Raw genomic sequence first — 21764 nt, 5'->3', positions numbered from 1 at the left:
ACGAATTTTGTTCCTATAGTTTATCTATCAAAAAATCAAACATTTATTAGACAATCAAAAGAAGAAAACTTTCTCTATACAATAAATGATTGAAATCTCTGGAAATTCAAACAGCATTGATTTAGCATTCCATGTCCTGACTGAAATTGTTCTTCACCAAAAGTTGAGCCCATTTAAACTTTCTCTTTCTCCCATGAAGGGACTACTAATAAAGTTATTCCCACCATTAGAGAAAAACAGGAAACATTTCCCATGAAGAGATCTTTAATATTGAGTTATTTTCACTCTGAGGGAAAAATAAAAAAAACATTCAAACCAAAGTTAAGCAAACAGACAACACAATTCTAAGCTATGGGTTTGTTCTTCAGGCTGCAGCAGTGAGCCCACCTGTTAATTCTCTGTAATTCAGATGCAGCTGCTCTGTGCTGGCAGGCAGAAAGAGCTCAGAGTTCTAGCTATCCTGAAATTTTTAAATTGGAATGTACCTTGTATTCCTCTATTACTACTGTGAAGAGGTCTTTTTCTTTCCTTTATTTTTGTTTTTACAGGGCCTTATAATCTTTAGGCCTAGTTTTTTACCAGAAAAAATCCTTTTTTCTTGATAAAAAAAAAATTCTCCCTTTTCTAACAGGATTTTTTTTTTTAATTTCCTTTCCTTTGCTCTTCTCTATTGGGAAGATTTCCTTTTTTACTTTCTTCCTTTCCCTTTTCTCTATTGAGAAAGGTCTTTTTTCTTTATTTATTTCCTGTCTCTGGAGCCACTGTATTTCTATCTTTAAAAATTATGCAGCTACCACCTTTCTATTTTTACATGCATTTTAGCCACTGTACATTTTGTTGCTCCTGAGATGGGGAGTTTAAATTTCCCATGACCCAGCTGATCCTGGAGTCCTCTTACCCAATGAGCAGTTCACCCCAGATCTTAAGATGGTCGGCTTCTCTGTCCTCCTTCAGATCCTTTGTCCTTCTTCAAGCCCCATGTTGGGCACAAATTGTCACTGGGTATCATTACACAGGTGTGTGGGTTCATGCAGATCCATGGAAAGAAGACTCAGAGGCATCTTAAGAATTAATATAGCCTTTCATAGCTGCAAGGGGGTGCTGTGGGATGTTTTGCATGCTGTGAATGTGTTGCTCTGATTGGTTGATAAATAAAACTCTGATTGGCCAGTAGCCAGGTAGGAAGTATAGGTAGAATAAGCAGACAAGGACAATTCTAGAAAGATAAAGGCTGAGCAAGGCCAGCCCACCATCTAGGGAACAGCATGTAATGACACACAGGTAAAGCCATGGAACACGTGGCAAAATATAGATTAACAAAAATGGACTGAGTTTAAGTGTAAGAGCTAGTCAGTAGGAAGCCTGAGCTAATGGCCAAGCAGTTTTAGTTAATATAAGCCTCGGTGTGTTTACTTGGGACCGGGCAGGACACAGGAGAAAAAATTCAACTTCAAGGGGGTCCTGCCTCAAAGTACTGAAGCCCCTTCCCTTCACCTCAGGCATTTTTATTTCTCTACATTACAGTTTAACCAGTTAATTTCTATATACTCAAAACAACCTGAAAGGAGCTCCCAACAATACAATGCCAATGCAAATTACTCAATTTCTCAGGTACCATGGTTTTCTGGGTTTCCTGAGTCAAGTTTTGCATAGGCCTTTGTATCCTTGGGAAACTCTTAGAAGACAAGATTCACATAGAGGGCAACAAGGGAAAAAAAAAGGTGTCTGCTAAACAAAAGATGGATTAGGGCTAGGTGCTACTCTCTGGAGCCACCTCAGATGTATCTCTGCAGGAATGCAGCCACAAGATGGGATAGTATAGAAATATAAGAAAACACACTCACTGAGCAAGGGAGCTGAAGAAATGGCTCAGTGGTTAAGAACAATCATTTTTCTTGCAGAGGAGCCTGGTTTGATTCCCAGCACCCAATTGGTGGCTCACAAACATTCATATCTCTACTTCCAGGGAATACAATGTCTTCTTTTGAACTCTGCTGGCATCAGGAATGCACACACAGGCATGCATTTGAGCAAAACACTCATATATATATAATAAAATAAGATAAACTTAAAATTATTTATAATCATTATTGATACTATCATAGAAAACAGGAGATGTGAAAATATTGGTATATGACAATAATGGTTTAGAATGTCTGTGTTTTATGCTTATTTCCTATATTACCATTTCTGTAGATGATAACATTTACTTCTAAGTTCTATCTGTAATAAGAAATACAGTCTAGATAAACTGTGAACTATTGTTTAATTACTGTAATTCAGAAGTTTCTGGAAATTACAGACCAGCATGTTGGAACTCTCCTGTAATCCAGTACTACAAAGGCTGAGGCTGCTGCCTACCTAAACCTTGTAGTCAAATAAAACCAAAACTAAAACAAAAAATAAGAGTTTTAGTTAAAAAAAAATTCTTGTGATACTAGGAACTATTTAAAAATCTTACTCATATTTTAATATTTATTTGATTGGTTCACAGATTTAGAAGCTTTAAATATAATGTGATTGCAAATAAGACACTTGAGAGCAAATCATTGAAAAATACAATAATACATAAATAATCTAATCCTGCAAACCTAAAGTGATCATCATGAAGATACGTAGACATGAGACACAAATCTACCTGATCATAAATCATTTGCTGTATTGCAATGTCTGGTCACAATGAAAGATATGGTGTATACACGTATAAGCATGCTTACAAAACATACAACAAAACATCTCTATCCCTTCTTCCATTGTCTCGTGTAATTCAAAATTAGTGCCTCAACACACATACCCATCAATTTCACACCTGCTTTTGTTATTTATATATCTATTCTATTTAATATCTTCTTAAACCTTATTTCTTTTGTGACAAGGAATGCCAATTCTTTATGTTCAATTAGTACTATCTTGATATTGCTATGGTACCATTTAAGTCATATTTTGTTGCTCTAAAATCTCTAATGTTTCCCCTTCTAAGTTGAGTTTCTTATATTATGAAAATGTTAGCTAACCAATAGATACATATCATTACCAGTAAAAATATATTACCAAAGACATATGGAAATCATGCCTGAATATAGAAAAGTAGATTATAATCTAGACTAGTGGTTCTCAACCTTCCTAATGCCATGACCCTTTAATAGAGTTCCTCATGTTGTGATGAAACCCAACCATGAAATTATTTTCATTGCTACTTCAAAATTGTAATTTTGCTACTGCTATGAAGCATAATGTAAATATCTCACATGCAGAATATGTTACCCTGTGAAAGGATTGTTCAATGCTCATGAGTCATGACCCACCAGTTGAGGAGCAATATTCTAGACAGTTACTCCTGAGTTATTTTCCTAAAATTTATTCTGTATTAGAGATAATTTTCCTCTTTGATATGCTTAATGTGGTTATCATACCCAGGAAAACTGAGCCAATTCAAGTTGTGACGACATTCAGATTCACTCACGAGTAACGTCCTGTCTCCCTTTATCATCACCATTAGCAATACAGCACATCTTGGTCTAATCACCAATGATTATGATAAAAGAAGCAAAAACCTGTGAAGACATTCAAATTCACTCACAAGTAATGTTCTGTCTCCCTTTATCATCACCATTAGCAACACAGCACATCTTGGTATAAGCACCAATGATTATGATAAAAGAAGCAAAAACCTGAATCAACAAAGCCACTGTCTTTAGAGGGAATCACTTCATCTACATGCAGCAAGACTCCTGAAATTCACTTTTAACACTAGTGAACTAGCCAAGGACTAGTTGATATTGTTTCAACTTCAGAATGCTGCTAGAAAAGTTTATTTTCTAAAGAGGACACTAAGTTTACAAATATATAATATGAGTGTACTATGTTTTAAATTTCCCCGAACCATTTAAACTGTTGACTGTTATGCTCTTTTATTGTTATTTAGGCATTATGTGACCAGTTATATTATTTTTAGAGTAGGTAATTGAAGAATACACAATTATTAGATGGAAAATATATTATTTCTTGTTTATTCATGACTGGAAAAATGTTAATAGTGGTTTTAATATATACATTTATAATCTAACTTGTAAATAGTTAAAATGATAACATATAAGCTTTTCAACATTTTTACATTTATTTACATTATTTTATGTGTGATTATGTGTGCGTGCTGTGTATGTATGTGTTGAGTATGAGTGTGTCTTGATGTGATGGAGGCCAGAGAACAATTTTAAGAGTGAATCTTTCCTTCTGCACTGTGGGTCCTGGGTATTAAACTCAGGACATCAGATTCAGTGGCAAAAGCTTTTTTTTCCCCCCACTGAGCCATCTCACTGGCCCAGGATATGCAATGTTTAATTCTTTTTTGTTTTTGTTTTTATTCTTCTTTTATATATTACATCTCCAACATAGTTTCTCCTCCCTCGACTCCCCCCAATCTCTCTCCCCAACTCCCTATCGGGAGCAACTCCCCTCTCCCCCAGATCCATACCTCCTTAGTCTTCCCTCAGAACAGAGTAGGCCTCCCAGGGACATCCACCAAACACATCATAATATGCTATAGTAAGGCCAGGTGCATACCATCACATCAAGGCTGGGCTAGGCATCCTACTAGGAGGAAAAGGGTCCTCCTATAAGTAAGCAAAAGAGTCTGCAACCACCTCAGCTCTCACTATTAGTAATCCCACAAGAATACCAAGCTACTCAGTGGTAGCATATATATTGTAGGTCAGAACCCTACAGGCTCCCTGACCTCTACCATCTCTCATGAGTCCTGGTGAATAGATTCTTTGGGCCTTGTTGTCATGGTGTTCCTGACTCCTCTTGTTCCTGTGATTCTTCCTCCTCCTACTACACAGGTCTCTTGGAGCTCTACCTAATGCTTGGCTGGGGGACTCTGCATTTGCCCCTGTCAGTTGCTGGATGAAGTTTATGGTCTCTTGATGATAATTCTGTTAGGCTTCAGTCCTAGAACACTTAGCAGACAGGATAAACTGTAGGTCGAAAGTTTTGTGGCTGGGTTGGTGTTCCAATCTTTGTACTTGAAGCCTTGCCTGGTTACAAAAAAAAAAAAAATGCCCATTTCAGGCTCTGTGTTCCCAGTTACTAGGAGTCTTTGTAAGGGTGACTCTTGTAGATTCCATGGAGTTTTGATTGCACTAAACTTTATTCTCGTCCCCAACGGCCCCACAATCCTAGCTGTTTTTCTTCCCCACTTTCCCACAGTTGATGCCTCCTGTTCCTGTCCCTACTTGCTCCCAGTTTACCCTTGAAAGCTATTCTATTTCCATCCCTAGGGAGATCCTTGGATCCCCCGTGATGCCCTCCTTGTTACTTAGCCTCTCTGGGACTGTGGACTGTAGCATGATCATCTCTTACTTTGCAGCTAATATCTACTTACGAATGAGCACATACCATATTTTTCTCTCTGGGTCTGTCTGGTTTACCACGCTCAGAATGATTTTTTTCAAGTTCCATCCATTTGCCTAAAATTTTTGTGATTGTCCTTTTTTTTAATGAAAGGTAAGTAATACTCCATTGTGTAAATGTGCCACGTTTTCTTTTTGTTTTTTTTGGGGGGGAGGGGGCATTTCGAGACAGGGTTTCTCTGTAGCTTTGGAGCCTGTCCTGGACTAGCTCTGCAGACTAGGCTGGCCTGGAACTCACAGAGATCCACCTGCCTCTGCCTCCTGAGTGCTGGGATTACAGGCATGCACCACCACCGCCCGGCGCCACATTTTCTTTATCCATTCCTTGGTTGAGGGATATCAAGCTTGTTTCCAGTTTCTGGCTATTATGAATGAAGCTTCTAGGAACATAGTTGAGCAAGTATCCTTATGGTGTGATTGAGTGTCCTCTAAGTATAGGCCCAGAAGTGGTGTAGCTGGATCTTAAGGTAAACCTATTCCAAATTTTCTGAGAAACTGCAATATTGGTTTCCAAAGTAGCTGTCCAAGTTTGCATTTCCACCAAGAGTGGAGGAGTGTTTCCCTTGCTTCACATCCTCTTCAGCATGAGCTGTCACTTGTTCTTGGACTTTAGTCATTCTGACGGGTGTAAGATGGAATGTCAGTATTGTTTTGATTTACATTTCCATGAGTGTTAAGGATGTTGAATTTCTCTCTCTCTCTCTTTTTTAATTTATTCAATTTACATTCTAGCTGCAGTTTCTCCTCTCTCCTCTGCTGCCAGTCTCTCCCACCCACCCCCTTTTCATCCCCACCCCTTAATCCACTTCTCTGTCTCTGTTTAGGAAAGGACAAGACTCCCATGAGTATCAACAAAAAATGGTACATCAAGTTGCAGTTCCCACTGTTAGGAGTCTCACAAGAGGACCAAGCTACACAACTGTAACATATACACAAAGAGCCTAGATCAGTCCCATGCAGGTTCTCTGGTTGTGGGTTCAGTGTCTATGAGCCCCTATGAGCCCAGGTTAGTTGATTATGTGAGTTTTCTGGTGGTATCCCTGACTCCTCTGGCTCCTACAATCCTTTTCCTCCTCTTGTGTAGAATTCCCTGACCTCAGTTTGTGGTGGGTCTGCATCTGTTTCCATCAGTTGACAGATGAATATCTCTGATGACAACCAGGCTAGGCGCCAATCTAGTCACAGAAGATGGACAACTCAGGATTCATGTCCACTATTTTACTATTGTTTCTCAACCATTTGAGATTCTTCTGTTGAGAATTATGATTAGATCTGCACATGTTTTCTACTGGATTATTTAGTTGTTTTTTTTTCTTTCTTTCTTTTTTTTTTTTTTTTTTTTGTAACTAGAGTTTTCCTGCCTTGCCCACAGTCAGGACAAATCTATGTCACCCGCCAGTCCCACAGCCACTCAGACCCAACCAAGTAAACACAGAGACTTATATTGCATACAAACTGTATGGCCATGGCAGGCTTCTTGCTAACTGTTCTTATATCTTAAATTAATCAATTTCTATAAATTTATACCTTGTCATGTCGCTCGTGGCTTACCAGCATCTTCACATGCTTCTTGTCATGGCGGTGTAACATATTGTAGCAGCATTGATTAGCATGCGGAAAGGTCATGAGGCATGAGCCACAACAAAACCCAATATCAGAACTTTATTAGGAGGAAGTGGGGTGGCAAAAGAACCAGGCCTCCTGGGGAAGAAGTACATGCAGAAAGCAGAGAGAGAGAGAGAGAGAGAGAGAGAGAGAGAGAGAGAGAGAGAGAGAAGGAGGAGGAGGAGGAGGAGGAGGAGGAGGAGGAGGAGGAGGAGGAGGAGGAGGAGGAGGAAACAAAGAAGCTGCTGAACCATGAGCATAGACTACATTTGCTAATCTCCTCTGCAATTTCTTTCTTCAAAGACTCTAAGTTTTTTATCATACAGGTCTTTCACTTGCCTATAGTCACTGCAATATATTTATACTATTTGTGACTATTGTGAAAGTTGTTGTTTCCTTGATTATTTTCTCAGCCTGTTTGTCTTTTGTATAAGGAGGGTTACTGGTTTGTTTATTTTTTTTAGTTAATCTTGTTATCTGGCCACTTTGCTGAAGGTATTTATCTGCTTTAGGAGTTTCCTGATAGATTTTTGGTATTACTTATGTATACTATCGTATCATCTGCAAATAGATGCTATATTTGATGTCTTTCTTTATAATTTTTATCCCCTTGATCTCCTTTAGTTCTCTTATTGCTCTGGCTAGAACTTCGAGTACTATAAAGAGTATATATGGAAAGAGTATACAGCTTTGTCTTGTTCTTGATTTTAGTGGAATTGCTTTGAATTTCTCTCCTTTTAATTTTATGCTTCAATGTTTAATTCTAAATTACATTGGCTAGAGACAAACTGTGTTTATCTATGACAGAACTGAGCTAGTATATTTAGAATTAGTGTTGATTAAGTAATTTTTGTCTCACATACTTAAATATTGTAGATGTAACCAACTGTCTTATTAAATAAGAAACACAGAACCAATGCAAAGAAGAAAGCCAAAAGATCAGAGCTAAGAGCCTTACCTGCCTGATGCAGCTAGCCTCTTAAGCCAAGAGACCTCTCCAAAAGAGAGCTGCTTCTTGTCTGTTTGTCTTTATATAGACTTTCTGTTCTGCCTTCTCATTGGTTGTAAAACCAACCACATGACTGCCTCGTCGCTGTCTGTTGTACAGCCCTCCAGGTCTTCTATGGTATTGAGATTAAAGGCATGTCTCCAATGCTGGCTGTATCCTTGAACACACAGAGATCTACCTAGCTCTGCCTACCAAGTGCTGGGATTAAAGGCATGTGCCACCACCGCCAAGCTCTTGCTCTGGCTCTAATAGTTCTGACCCCCAGGCAACTCACATTTCAGTACAAATAAAATACCACCATGATAACTACAAAGTATTAAAATTGAAAGAAGTGTGTAAACCCAGTTTCATTTCCCAGTAGTAACTCACTTGGTTATTGTTTGGTGTAACAGAACATTTACCAAATAGTAAATGTGCCATGAACTGTAAGAGATATTAAAAACATGCAAAGCAATTTATGCCATCAATAATAATTCACATTATCAAATATTTTATATTGGTTTTCATGCATATAAAAACTAAAAGACTTGAGTGATAAAATGATCAGCAAGCCCACTCACAGAACATGAATTCAACTCTTAAATGTTGAAGTAAGTGTACTGTTGAAACACATTGTGCTTTAGGAAAGTTGTGATATATAATCTTACCTTTTTTATTTAAAAAAATAGATAATAATAGAGTATTTCTGCACAGATAGAGGCCATACTCAGTGGTTAGTTTTTAATGGGAAAGTTTCAAAGTCTAATGAAAATAATAATAGATATCTCCTTTTCTGCCTATAAAAACTGAAGCTGAAGCCTCTGAGAATACATAAACAATTGAAAACACAATTTGACAGGTAGCCTTCTTGAAAGGAAAAACCACTTTTCTTGCTTCCTTTCTTTTATTTCTGGAAGTGACAGTAACAGATGATTCAGATAACTTTGAAAAGCCTACTTCACAATTAAGTAAGTGAAATTTCTCTCCTGTTTCCTCCTGAAATAGAGGAAGAATTTCATTAAATCTTTTAATGCCTCATCAATGTCATAATTCCTTTCTAATGAGGCAGTTTGAGGCCCATTCTCTCATTTTTTTAATTAAATATTGCCTAACTTGAAAATCATATATGATCATAACCATTACACAAAGAAACATAAAAATCAATAGGTATCAGGCCAGAGTTAATCATAATAGTTTATGTAAATATGAAATATTTAGTATTTTGATATTTTAATATTTGTGATTTGGGGAAATATATAACTCATTGTGTTAATTTTACCAATAATAATGGGCATCTTTTTAAATAAATAAATTCAGTATGTTCTCTCTCAAACTTTACAAAGATCATATAAGGTGTCTATGTGTCATAATAATACACAATGGAGTAACATAAAATTTTGCAAATATTAGGATATGTCAAAGCTGAGCATAAAAATGGAATCTATCACTATGTTAAAACCCATCGCTTGTACAAAATTTTATCCATTGTAGTAAATCTCTTACAGTCCTCTATTTCCTACATGTTTGATTCCTCAAAATGAAGAGGTTGAAAACTAATATCTACTGTGATGACTTTAGTCAACAGGATTTAGAAATTCAGTGACTAGGGTTTGGTCTATAATAATCCATCAGTGCTGAAGTGACTTGCCCTACCACAAATGAGAACAAAGCTCTTTGAATTTAAGAATGTGCCATTTCTAGGAACCAAGAAATGGATCTGCACTAAAAACCCAAGCTGCCCATTAAACAATCCTAGACACCTAGCTTCAGCAGGAGGAGCTATGTCTGTAGCTTAAAACTGGACAGTTATCAAATCTATAGAGCAGGCTAAGCAGGTTAAGGGAAAGCTCAACCACACTTATGCTTGCCATAGAGAGCCTAGTAACTCTCTAGCATTGATGTCACAATTGTGAGTGAATGAATTCTAGCATTATTTATCTTTGTTGTCACCTCAGACACACAGTGAAATACATGAAACAAAAGTAATTCTAGTTTGATGATTATATAGCATGGGATACATGAATGTCTTGGTAAGTATAAAAAATGCTTATTTAAATTTTTAAAATCAAAGATCTTACTTTTTGGCAGAATTCATTTTTCTACTATATTTATATTTTAGGAAAAACCTGAATGATAATAACTACTTTGGTGAAATAGTCAATCTCTGTTGTAAAGACATTCTCAAACTCGTAAATTTGGGGAAAAATAAAGGCCATTTAAAGTCCAGTAGAAAACTATGACTTAAGGACAGAACATCATTAGTAAGGAATAAGTTTGTGAGTGATTCCTTTTGAAATATTTTTGCAAGTATTTATTTAGTTATTTGTTTATTATTTCCCTATTGTGTGTGTTCCTGTGTATGTTTGGGTGCAAATGTCACAATATGGATGAAGGCTTCAGAAAATGATACATAGAATTCTTTTCTCTCAGCTTACTTATGTATCTTATTTAATAACCCAGTATAGAATATTTATTCACAAAACTAGCAAACAGAGAACAAAATATGTTTATTTAACAAGTTTGTATGAAACTCAATGAACTTTCCATTAGTCCCTTGTTTGAGCAATTTGATAGTTTTTACTCTCCAGTTGCCTTGGGAATGTCTTAAAATACATGTCAGTTTTTTTATAGACATTAATTAGTTGATCATTTTTGTAAAAATTAACTTGTGTATATTTTTGTACGCCTATTTGACTGATTTGCTCTTAAAATTACAGTAAACAATAAATTTGCCTCCGCAACATCTAAATAAACACAAAGGAATTTAGTAGCAATGAAATATATGGTACATATTTAAGCATGTTATGAGATGGAAATTATCTATAATCATTAAAAAATTAAGAACTTCTTATTTTAACATTCTTTAATTTTTAATACTAAAATTTATTTTAAAATACTTGAATTATTTTGATACAGTTTACATTTTTCCAAGTCACATTTCTTTGATTGAAAAAAACAATTAAAAGCCAGACTATTTATGAGGAAACAGAATTTATGGACAGGACACTTGTGTATTAACATAAAATCTAATCTGTGGGTGGAGCATTATGGTATATGAAATAAAGGCTTAATAACTACCACATGTTTCATTAGTTTGGCATAAGGATTGATATTCTCATCCAAATGTTGATTAATTCTGTACAAATGAAGTTTCTTTGCCACATAGGTCATTAGATAAAATGTCAGAAAATGCAGATAAACTTGCATTTCTCAGGTATGTCATAATGTTATGACCATACAAAATATACATAAGTAACAATTTAGAAAGCTTACTAAATTTGCAGCCTAATCTTACTTTTATTTTTTGAAAGTTAAGTAAAAAGAGTGCATATCTAGATAACCCACTCCATCTGCACCTGCTGCAAGCAAAGCTGCTTCTGCGTTACTTTGCTTTGTAACGTTTAGGTGATTTTGTTGTTCTTCTGTAGAGATATTTTTTTTTCCCCATGCATCAAATCCTTACTCAAAACTGTAGCATGAGGTTTATTTCAAAAGTCATAAAGTAACATGGTAAACATTATAATAAGTTTTGATTCTGCAGAGCACATGTAAAATAGGTATTTTATCATGAATTTCATGGATTCAAATGCATAGCACATGGAAGTATAGCAAAGTCAACAGATTGCTTTAGGGAGCTAAAGAGTGTTAAACCAAATACAGAGTTTTCATGATTTAATTCCATAGAAATATAGTAATAAAAAACTCATAGAAAATCCAAATATAATGTATGTTGTTTCTCATGTCATGAAATTTTTAAGTGAATTCGAATTTTTAAGAATGCAATTGTAATTTATTCTATACCATAGGCTAACCATGTTTAGTATGCTGGAAAAGTAACAGTAAGAAGAGAAGTAGAAGAAAAAGAGAGCTGCATGTGGAGACACACATCTGTAACCTCAGGTACTGTGGAGGCTGAAGCGGCAGGTTACAAGGACAGAGCTCCTGTGCACAATATGGAGAGTTTAAGGTCAGCTTAGGCACCTTGGAAAGCCCTTGTTTCAAAATAAATATAAAAAAAGGACAGGGAAGTCGATCCGACATTGAGTGCTTGACTAACTTATTTAAAGCTCTGAATTCAATCTCTAGCATTATTGAGGATAATAACTACTGTTATTGCTCTTGCTGTTTAAACCACAGGCGCCTTCATAGTTGGGATTCCAGGTGCATAACTTTTACAAAAGTACTTATCATAATTATGTTTGCTATTAATACTATGAAACAAGCAATTTGTCTCTTAAAATTTGGAAACAATGTGTTTTTTGTAATTAACATAAACTAAAACCCCTAATACAATAATATTACACATCACCTACCTTCTTCTTTTATAAAATAGGCCCATTTCTAGCAGATATTTATTTGTCATGGAAGATTGTGTGTAGGTGCATATGTGATTTGGGAGAAGTAGTTATTTCTATCACTTATTGACCCAAATTTTGATGAAAAGAAGTTACTTATAATCTGTCTCAAATATCCATTTATCACAAGATATGTAGAAGAGACTTCTAAAATTATCTTCAGCACTATGTTAATAAAAAATTTACTACAAATAGTTATTGTTCTCTACAGCTGGAAGTATAAGTAGGAAATAAATCATCCAGGACCAAATTATAATTTTATGCTTTATCCCTAATAAAGTTAGATAATGTCTCTTATTTTAGGTTTTTCAACTTATTTCCTATGTAATAATCTATCTTTTATAAAGAATAGAAATGATTTTATATATGATCAAGAACACTTGCCTATACTCATCTGAAACCTACACTTTTTATTTTTAAAGCGTCCAAAGTAATTTAAAATGTACATCTAAAATTGTAATTTTTTTATTACCCAACTACATTTTAGATATGACATTTCCTTCCAAAAGCCTCTTATGCTGAAGACTTGGTCTCAGTTAGTGGCACTCTTTGGGAGGCAGAACTTAGGTGAGAGGGCAGGTAACCGAAGGCCTGCCTTTGAGAATTACACACAGACTTGGCCCTGTCATTTTTCTTTGCATTCTGTCTAGGAAGTTAACCAGCATCCTAGTCATGATGTGCCTCTGCTCCACAGGCCTAGCATCAACACAGCCCAGCTCTAGACAAAATCATTGAAACTATGAGACATAGAGATTCTATTCCTTAGATTTTTTCCCCTAGGTACTGGGTCACAGTAAGGATGAAGCTCTCTGAACAACCACTCACAGACCCAGGGCCATTAGGAAGGAATCAGAATCCCCTGTGTAATATCTGAATTTGAGGGAGATTATCACTTTTGAATTTGTATGAAAAAAGCATGTTTTCAATAAATGTGATCTACTTTACATGGATACTTCATATGATATATCATTTAATATAATGAATATAACATTCATCAATCTACATATTGTTCTTTAAAAATACCTGTGACTATGATAATTAAAATCTTTAGCAACATAGGACAAGATTACTGTTTCATTGTCTTCTGTCACATTCATTGGAACTTGTTACTTTGACGTCATTGACAAAGGACATCCTGCTGTCATTTCCAGCGAGTGTACTGTCCTAACACACTAGAGAATAGTTCAGACACCTGGATATTAGTCCAAGTGTCAAATATGAAATGTTCTTTTCTCTCGGCAGAACCATATGGTGAGAAGAGTGAAGAGGCTGGGAAAATATGCCAATTGTGTACATGTCAAAAAAAAATCTTGTTTTATATCTTAATAGGATATGTGGCTACCTTGAAAAAACTGAGTGGTAATCTTGAATCAACTTAGTCATCCTTCCAAAGCTTTACTTATGGGTTACTTCTACTATAGTCATATTCCATTTTGTTCCTATTTTGAAACACTATTTCAAGATTATCATCATTTGAGAAAATTTGTGTGTTGCAAATAATTTTTATGTAACAAATTAGAGTAGAAGAAAAATCCTGAGTCTTTCAGTAGGTTGAACAATGCAGTGTAATTGTGATAGTAACATTAGTTAATACTTGATCTTTGTCTAAACTATAATAATTGAAAGAAGAATAGAATTAAAATCAGTCTTCCTAACATGAAAAGGAACAATAGAAAATTGCACTCACATACTTGAACAAATTCTAAGGTAATGACAGAATTAAAGAAATTTATATTCAAGAGTTATTGTTACACTAAATTATTTAGCATGCCCAATTTGAGTGTTCTAAATGTACATAGTTAAACTATACCATTCCTGTCCATTTATAAATATCTTTTTAATTCAGATATTCAGAAATCCTTTTAACTGACTATATCAATGTCTCTATTGTATAAAAAGAGTTAATTTTATCGAGCACAAATGTATACTGTGAATAAAAATATTTGAAAAGATGCTTAATATCTGCAAGGCTCTAGGTTTAATGCCAATTAACCACAACACAATTAATCACAGTGAAACTATATTTAAACTTTTATTTTATGAAAATTTTGACTAGGCCATCCACAATAATGTACTAGTTACTTATACTATATACTTAAAGAGATACCAATATAAACATAAGAGAATACAAATGATTGTGAAGTACAAAGACAAAATAATAAAATTACTTTTTAAAAGTATATTTAATATTTTGCTTGATATTTAGTTTATAATTACAATATTCTGATTTCTGAACCAGTTAATATCTGTGCAGTAAATACTGACCATATGTAATTACATAGTGAGATTAAGAATTCTTGCAGATATTTTAATATAGCTTCATAACAGATGAGGTTAATTCCTAAAAATCTGCTTAAAACAAATCCAAATTTAATAATAAAATACACCAGCAGTAGCAATGTACAATATCTGGCATTGTCCACTTTAGTATTTCATGAAGACTTTAGTGGCTTCATTAACATTAGCTTTACAAATACAGTATCTGTTGTTATTTCTATCTATGAAAAAATTGCATTAAAATTACAATTTTTGGTAGTAGGCCTATCCGTAAATGATATCACCCAGTAGCTTGCCTTTTCAATATACCACTGCAACTGCATTCCACCATGAAAATAATATAAGTGGTTGTAGTGAAGCGCTTCAAATAAAATGTCATTACACTAAGTTTTTGAGGCTCCCTCTGTATCAGGATGAGAGACCAGGATGTCATATAACATCCCAATAAATAAAAGAGAAGTACTGAAAAAAATCTTTACAACTAATTAATTGTTTTAAGACATTGTTAAAACAATTTAATTTTTCAATCATGATAGACTGTTATTTATGTTTTTATGTATTTTAACTTATAATTCCCAAATTCTTCATGGAATTTGAGTCATATTCTTTGCATGTATATAAAATTATTTTAAAATTTTATGTGCTCACAATCACAAATGAACAATGCACTGCATTTTAGCATTACCTAGGGCTTTTCTTTAAATTGTTTTAAAATGTATTGGTTTTTCTTTCCTTCCCTCCTCTGTCTGTCTTTGTTTCTCTCTCTCTCTTTCCCTGTCTCTATCTTGTTTCTCCTCTGTATAATGTTTATAATGCATTATTCAAAACTCAAACATTATGTTTTCACAATTTTTTAATAATTTTATATTATTAACAACAAAAATGGAGCTCATAATTTTCATATCATGAAGACAAAGCATCTTGTTAAATGAACTACTTTTCAGTATAGTGTTGATTAAACATATGTACATGAGTATAATTACAGTCCTTATCTTTATGTTTCCTACTAGAAAATGGGAGACTAAACTATTTTTTTTCTTTAGCATAGATTGCAATTATTTTAGCTAATTTAATCAAATATATAAATTCTATCATTAAGTGTATTGTATGAAGTACTTGCTCTGAATTCAATATTCTACCAAAAAGTCACATGGAAAAAATAAATTTTCATATATTCAATGAGAAATTTTCAGAAAATGAATGCAAATCATAATAACCACACAATGAATAAAAGTGAAAACCTTCCAAATATTAAGTGGTATCTTACTATACTATGAGTATTCTTGCATAAATACAAACATGATTTAGAAAGACACAAAGAATTGACTAAAGCTTTGAAACCAACAAATTCTGAACACAGTTGAAGTTTGTTTTAGGAACTAATGCTAAAAATCTTAGCAGCGGATGGCCAACACAAATGAACTCAGGGGTGCTTTGAAAATTATTTTGTCTCATATTTCTTTGTGCATTTTTTGCCTACTGGACTTTTGCTTGTATATTATGGTTTCAGTATTTGTATTTTGAAGTTTGTGTGTGTGCACGCATTTCAGGTGCTCTTTATTTCCTTTTCTCCTTTTTTGTTTGTACATTTTGTTTTATTCTTGTTTGTCTTTTTTCATTTGCCTATTTTATTAAGAAAGAAAGAAGGTCTGGAGTTGGAAGGTTGGGATATGGGGAGGATCTGAAATAAAATGGGAGAGGGAAAACATAATTGGAATAAATTGTATGAAATACAGAAGACTAAAATATTTTAATGGAAAACTTAATGCATCAAAGGCTTCATGCTTGAAGTTGTAGGGAAGACTCTAAGTGAGCACGGGAAACCTATTTAGTTGTTCCAGCGTAATGTGTAGAAGCATATTCTCCTGCTGCAATGACGCTGGTGAAATAGAAAGTGGCGTGGAAGGTCTACAGACGAGAACGTGGCGTGCTTACTGCAATCAAACAGAAAAGTGCATACAATAATTGTATGGGTATCAAACATTGGAAGAGAAGCCCAAGATGTGGTTCAGAATCCCAGATCCATGCCCAATTTCAGGGATGTTTTTGAAACTTGTAGGGAGATTGAATGCTAAGCGGGGCATTCACTACGTATATTACTCCCACCTCAGACCGTTCCTCAGTGATACAGCAGTGAACTATGTATTTCTAGAAAGCAGTAAAATTACTTGAAACATCCACAAAGGCCTTTTCTAATTCCCCCTTGCCAACAGCTGCACTGATTGCACCTCTCAGTGCAAAGCTGGGCCAAAAGGTGAAGGCTTAAATGATTGACTACATACGGTGTTCATAATGAGATTGGGTTGTCCACATACATGGTGAACCCTTCTTATTATTTGAATAGGGAAAATAGGCCTTGTACACAAAGATACGAACTGGAGATGGCAGGAAAGTTACACACACAGCTTACCTCTTTAATGGAATTAGGTACATGGAATCCCAGGAATGATGTGATTTTACAACCAAGTGATCCTTTGTTATCTGATGAGACAGGCTCTGCTTGTACCTCCCAGAAATCCGACATCCTTTCCCCTTAAACAACACCCTTTCCCCTTAAAACCTTGAGCAATCCTTTTAGGTCATAAAATCCACTCTTATGAGTGATATCACCTGTGTTTTACAACTGCCTAAGTGACTTCTAAGTTATCTTAGGGCAAAGCCAGTCCTGACACCAATAGACACTGTGTTTACCTCAGCCAAGCTCTCTAGACCCTAAATCTTGGGCACTGTCTCTGAGTCAACGGTACCCATTCATGTGCAAGAAGCCAGATATACTTTGTGAACAATGTCAATGTAAACATCTTAAATTGTTGTGCACTTGGGACTGAGTTAATTGTTATCTGAATACTTTTTTTCCCCAAAAATTATGCTGTGCTTAAATATGGCTATAGTAAAATGATCTGGGCCAGACTCTAGAAGTCCTGGTCCAGCCCCAGTTAAAATAAAATTGGGTAGAGCCAAGTTTCATTCTTACCTCACCCTGATCATTTTTCCCCTGCTTGCTGTAAAGCTCCCAGGAGAATCACCACAATTATTGAGGAGGAGGAGGAGGAGGAGGAGGAGGAGGAGGAGGAGGAGGAGGAGGAGGAGGAGGAGGAGGAAGAGGAGGAGGAGGAGGAAGAGGAGGAGGAGGAGGAGGAAGAGATGAGAAAACAAAGGCTGGGCTTTTCATTTCTATCTTGTCACTGAGACTATTTTTATCAATCTAAATTGTGAAGTGATAATATGAAACACGGGCAGGGAAAAATGAGATATCCTTATTCATGATATGGTTTCTATTAAGGAACACACACAGCTGAGCTATCTCCATAATGGGTGGCCTTGTCCAGGCCCCAGGATTATCCAGATTCAGCCTCTCAATCACAAGAATGGGGGTGGAAAAGGACAAAAAAAGCTACAGATCATGTCATATAGAGTCTGCCTATAAGCTAATGAGGTGAAATCATAGACCAGAGCAAACGTATTGGTAGATAAATCCTGAAAAATGAGAAAGCATATCATTTTCCCTTTCTCAATGGTAATAACATAAAAGAGAACATGTGAAAAGAATTTCAAGAGAAAAAAATCTTTAAATATGAATGGGTAATTAGGAATATTATATTGTTGTTTTGTCCTCTTATCACTATGTAATTGTAATAAACACGTGTAACGTCTCTGCAGTGCAGGTTTGGCTTGCACATACAGTGAGTGTGCTGCAGTAGAAGCAGTGCTCATGTTTTCCCTTCATGCTAACAGCGCTACTTTTCTCTATTTGCTGATTTGTCTTTCCGTGGATAGGAAACTTGCTTGAATTGCAAGGCTACCTGATCGTTCATTAAACCAATATTTTAATTGGAGTTTAATAACACATTGCATAATAATATTTTTCACTAAATTACTATATAGTAATAGCAAAATATAATGCTTATTATTTCTGTGCAACATATTCCCATACTTCATTCTCTCCTCTTCTTTCTTCTTGTTTGGTCTTCTCATACTTGGAAATTTCTTCAGTTACTGTTGTTCCTATGTTTGGTGTCAGTGTGAATGGGCTCTACATGGTCTGAAACTCAGGATGTGTGGTTGAGATGGGATAGAGCTAAGCACGTTTGTTACCCTAAATATGCTGTTAAGCGTGGGATCAGCACAAAGCTTCCCAGCTTTTGGTTCATCTTAATCTTGCAGTTACTTCAAGTTTCTCTGCCAGTGGCTTGTTGTCAGCTGGAAGACAGTAACAAGGGGCTTCTTCGCTTGTTTGTTTTCGATGACAGTGCTTAAATAAGCTTCCCTCCCTCCCCAGTTTCTCAACTCAGTTACCACAGCATAATCTACTCCCAACCTAGCTGAAGGGAAATTACTTTCACAAACCAATTACAAATTCTTAGGAACAATCATTTTCTCATTTTGTAAATATTATGACAGATACAGCCTACACAGTAAACAATGATACAGTGACCACTTGTTCCTAATGTGAGATGATACCGTCTATAGAACAGTTACAGATTAACAAATTACATTAGGCCTTTATAAAGTACTGTTTCAAAAGTAAATAAGCCTCAGAGTATAAATTCAGAAATTCGAATCTTCCACATGGTTATACTTTGCAAAGCTACACAAGCGTTTTCCCACAGACTCAATAATCCTTCCACAAATGCACCCTTGTTCCCAGAAAGCAAGTTTCTGAGCTGAGATCATCATTGCTTAGCAGAATCTTTTTGTCCCACTTCTACCTCATCTTGTGACCCAGATGGCATGCTTGAGACTCATGACTAGTCCTTCTGCTCATGAGAACACGTCTCTAAAACATATCCCCTGTCATGAAATAACAGGCAATTAGACCTGTATCGATGCATCATGGCTCTTTAGATTTTAAGGATACTTGGCATGTAACATAACTTGTATAACTGCTCACTAACTTGATTGTTTTGGAAAGAATGAGTCATTATTTGGATATTTTCTACTTTGGAATATAGATGCCTATTTATTAAAACCTAGAGAAAGTCCATTTGGATATTAGTTTTGTCATCTAAAAAATAAACTAGTTTTACTATCTATCACAAAAGGTTTTAGGAAGAGATATTTGTATTCATATTCTTGAGAAAAGAACTTTATTTCCTTGCATGAATGTGCAAATTGGTTCCTTATCCCTCAGCAGGATAGAAAATTAAGCAATGTGTAAATATCTTAGCAATCCTCATAGATGCTTTTCCCTGAATCTTCAACAATTAATCCATAACATAAGAACTTTCATTTATTTGCTCTGAAATTCACAAGGAAAAAAAGCAATAAGAAATTATTTGAATGAAGTTTTATTTTGAAATTTGGATTTAGATTTCATTTGACATGTTATTGTTTTAATCATATGATTTTTGGCAATCTATTATAACATTTAAACTCATATTTGAAAATTACTTTTTAAATCTATGATCTCAGGTAGAGTGAGGTTTTTATCAACTGCCCAACAATGATAACCTAGCTAGAATTTTAAAAACTTATTTTGAAATAATTTATACATTTTATTTTATTATCTAAATGAGTTGTATTTTATTAGTTCAATGTCAATGCAAGTAAACATTTCTTTAATTCTAACTAATAATACTATTGGGAAAATACAAATAAGTTTTCCCTTCTACTAAACAGAATTATGGGCAACAGTTAATTGTACTTCAGTGGATACTCAGGTATTCTCGACAATGGTTTATTCCCATGGGAACCAGAATGCCACTCCAGTCACCAAACCTACATTCTGCAAATCAAAGAAATGATCAGGTTATAGACTTGCTTCTACCCTAGGAAAGTGTCTCAACATTAAAAGTAAAGGACTGACAGTTAAAAGTCTGCATGAACAAACAATTCTCATAATGCCAACCTGAGATCTGGAAATACCACATTTCTGAACAGAAGGCTTACTCACACTAAGAGGAGAAGGTATTGTTTACATGTAGATAAATGGAAATGAATGTTTCAGCTTTGTCCCACACTGAGAGGGAAAAACTCTGTCTGTCCTACCTTTTCCTGTCCATAAAACTATTTCAATTTATAGAAGAGATGAAACAGAAGTTATGATATTTGCATATGCAAGTTTAGCTGTCGGCACAGTTATCAGAAATCAGAGCTAAGTTTCTGGTGGAATGGTCCAGGGATCCTGAGGAGAGGAATTTTTATTCAGAGAATGGTACTTCCTATAGCAATTTTCACTCAAGGATCCATTTTACTATATTTGTAATTATTGTAGTAAAAAGAAAAAGAAAAATTAACAATGATATAGGAGATTCTACATAGACAAAAATATGTTCTTAAATTAATGTCCAACACATTTTTTCTTTATGAAATTTTCCTTTCTTATTTAATTTTTTTTTATCCATTTTACATACCAACCACAGATCTCCCTCTCATCCCTCCTCCCGATGCCCCACCAACTTAGTCTCCACCTCCCCACACCCCCTCCTCCAGAAGGGTAAGGCCTTCCATAGGGAATCAGCAAATTCTGGTACAATTGAATAGTTGAAGAAGGACCAAGTCCCTCCTCCCTGCATCAAGGCTGAGCAAGGCATTCCACCATAGGTAACGGGTTACAGAAAGTCAGTTCATGCACCAGGGATAGGTCCTGAAATCCACTACCAGGGGCCCCTCAAACAGACCCAGCTACACAACTTTCTCCCGTATGCAGAGGGCCTGGTCCAGTCCCATGCAAGTTCCAAAGGAAAAATTTCTGAGATTTATTTATTATTGTATGTATGAGTATTTTGCCTACATGTATGTTTGTGCAGTACATGTATTCAGTGCCTGCAGAGGCCAGAAGAAACTGGAGTCACAGATGATGGTGAGCTGATACTGAGAGTTAAGGCAAGACCTCTGAGACAGCAGACAGAGACACATTGTCTCTCCAGCCTCCCAAGATATTTCTAATTCTGGTTTCTTTGTTTGCTTGATGAGGGTAACAAAGTCTCAGGCTGCATGCCAGGATGCCTGAAACTTATAGCAATCCTCCTGTCTTAGCCTTTCAAGTGCTGGAGTTAGATGCATGAGCCACAACACCTGGTGTCCCAATATATTTGCACTTACGTTGCTTCTCTTTTGCTCTGCATTCTTCAAAGAGTAGCTATAAAATTGGTTGGTTATCTATGCTTCTGTCTCTTTATGAGAGAG

This window comes from Peromyscus maniculatus, chromosome 9 (genome assembly GCF_049852395.1).
Source record: "Peromyscus maniculatus bairdii isolate BWxNUB_F1_BW_parent chromosome 9, HU_Pman_BW_mat_3.1, whole genome shotgun sequence".
Classification (NCBI taxonomy): Eukaryota; Metazoa; Chordata; class Mammalia; order Rodentia; family Cricetidae; genus Peromyscus; species Peromyscus maniculatus.
Note: the sequence above shows the minus strand (reverse complement) of the source record.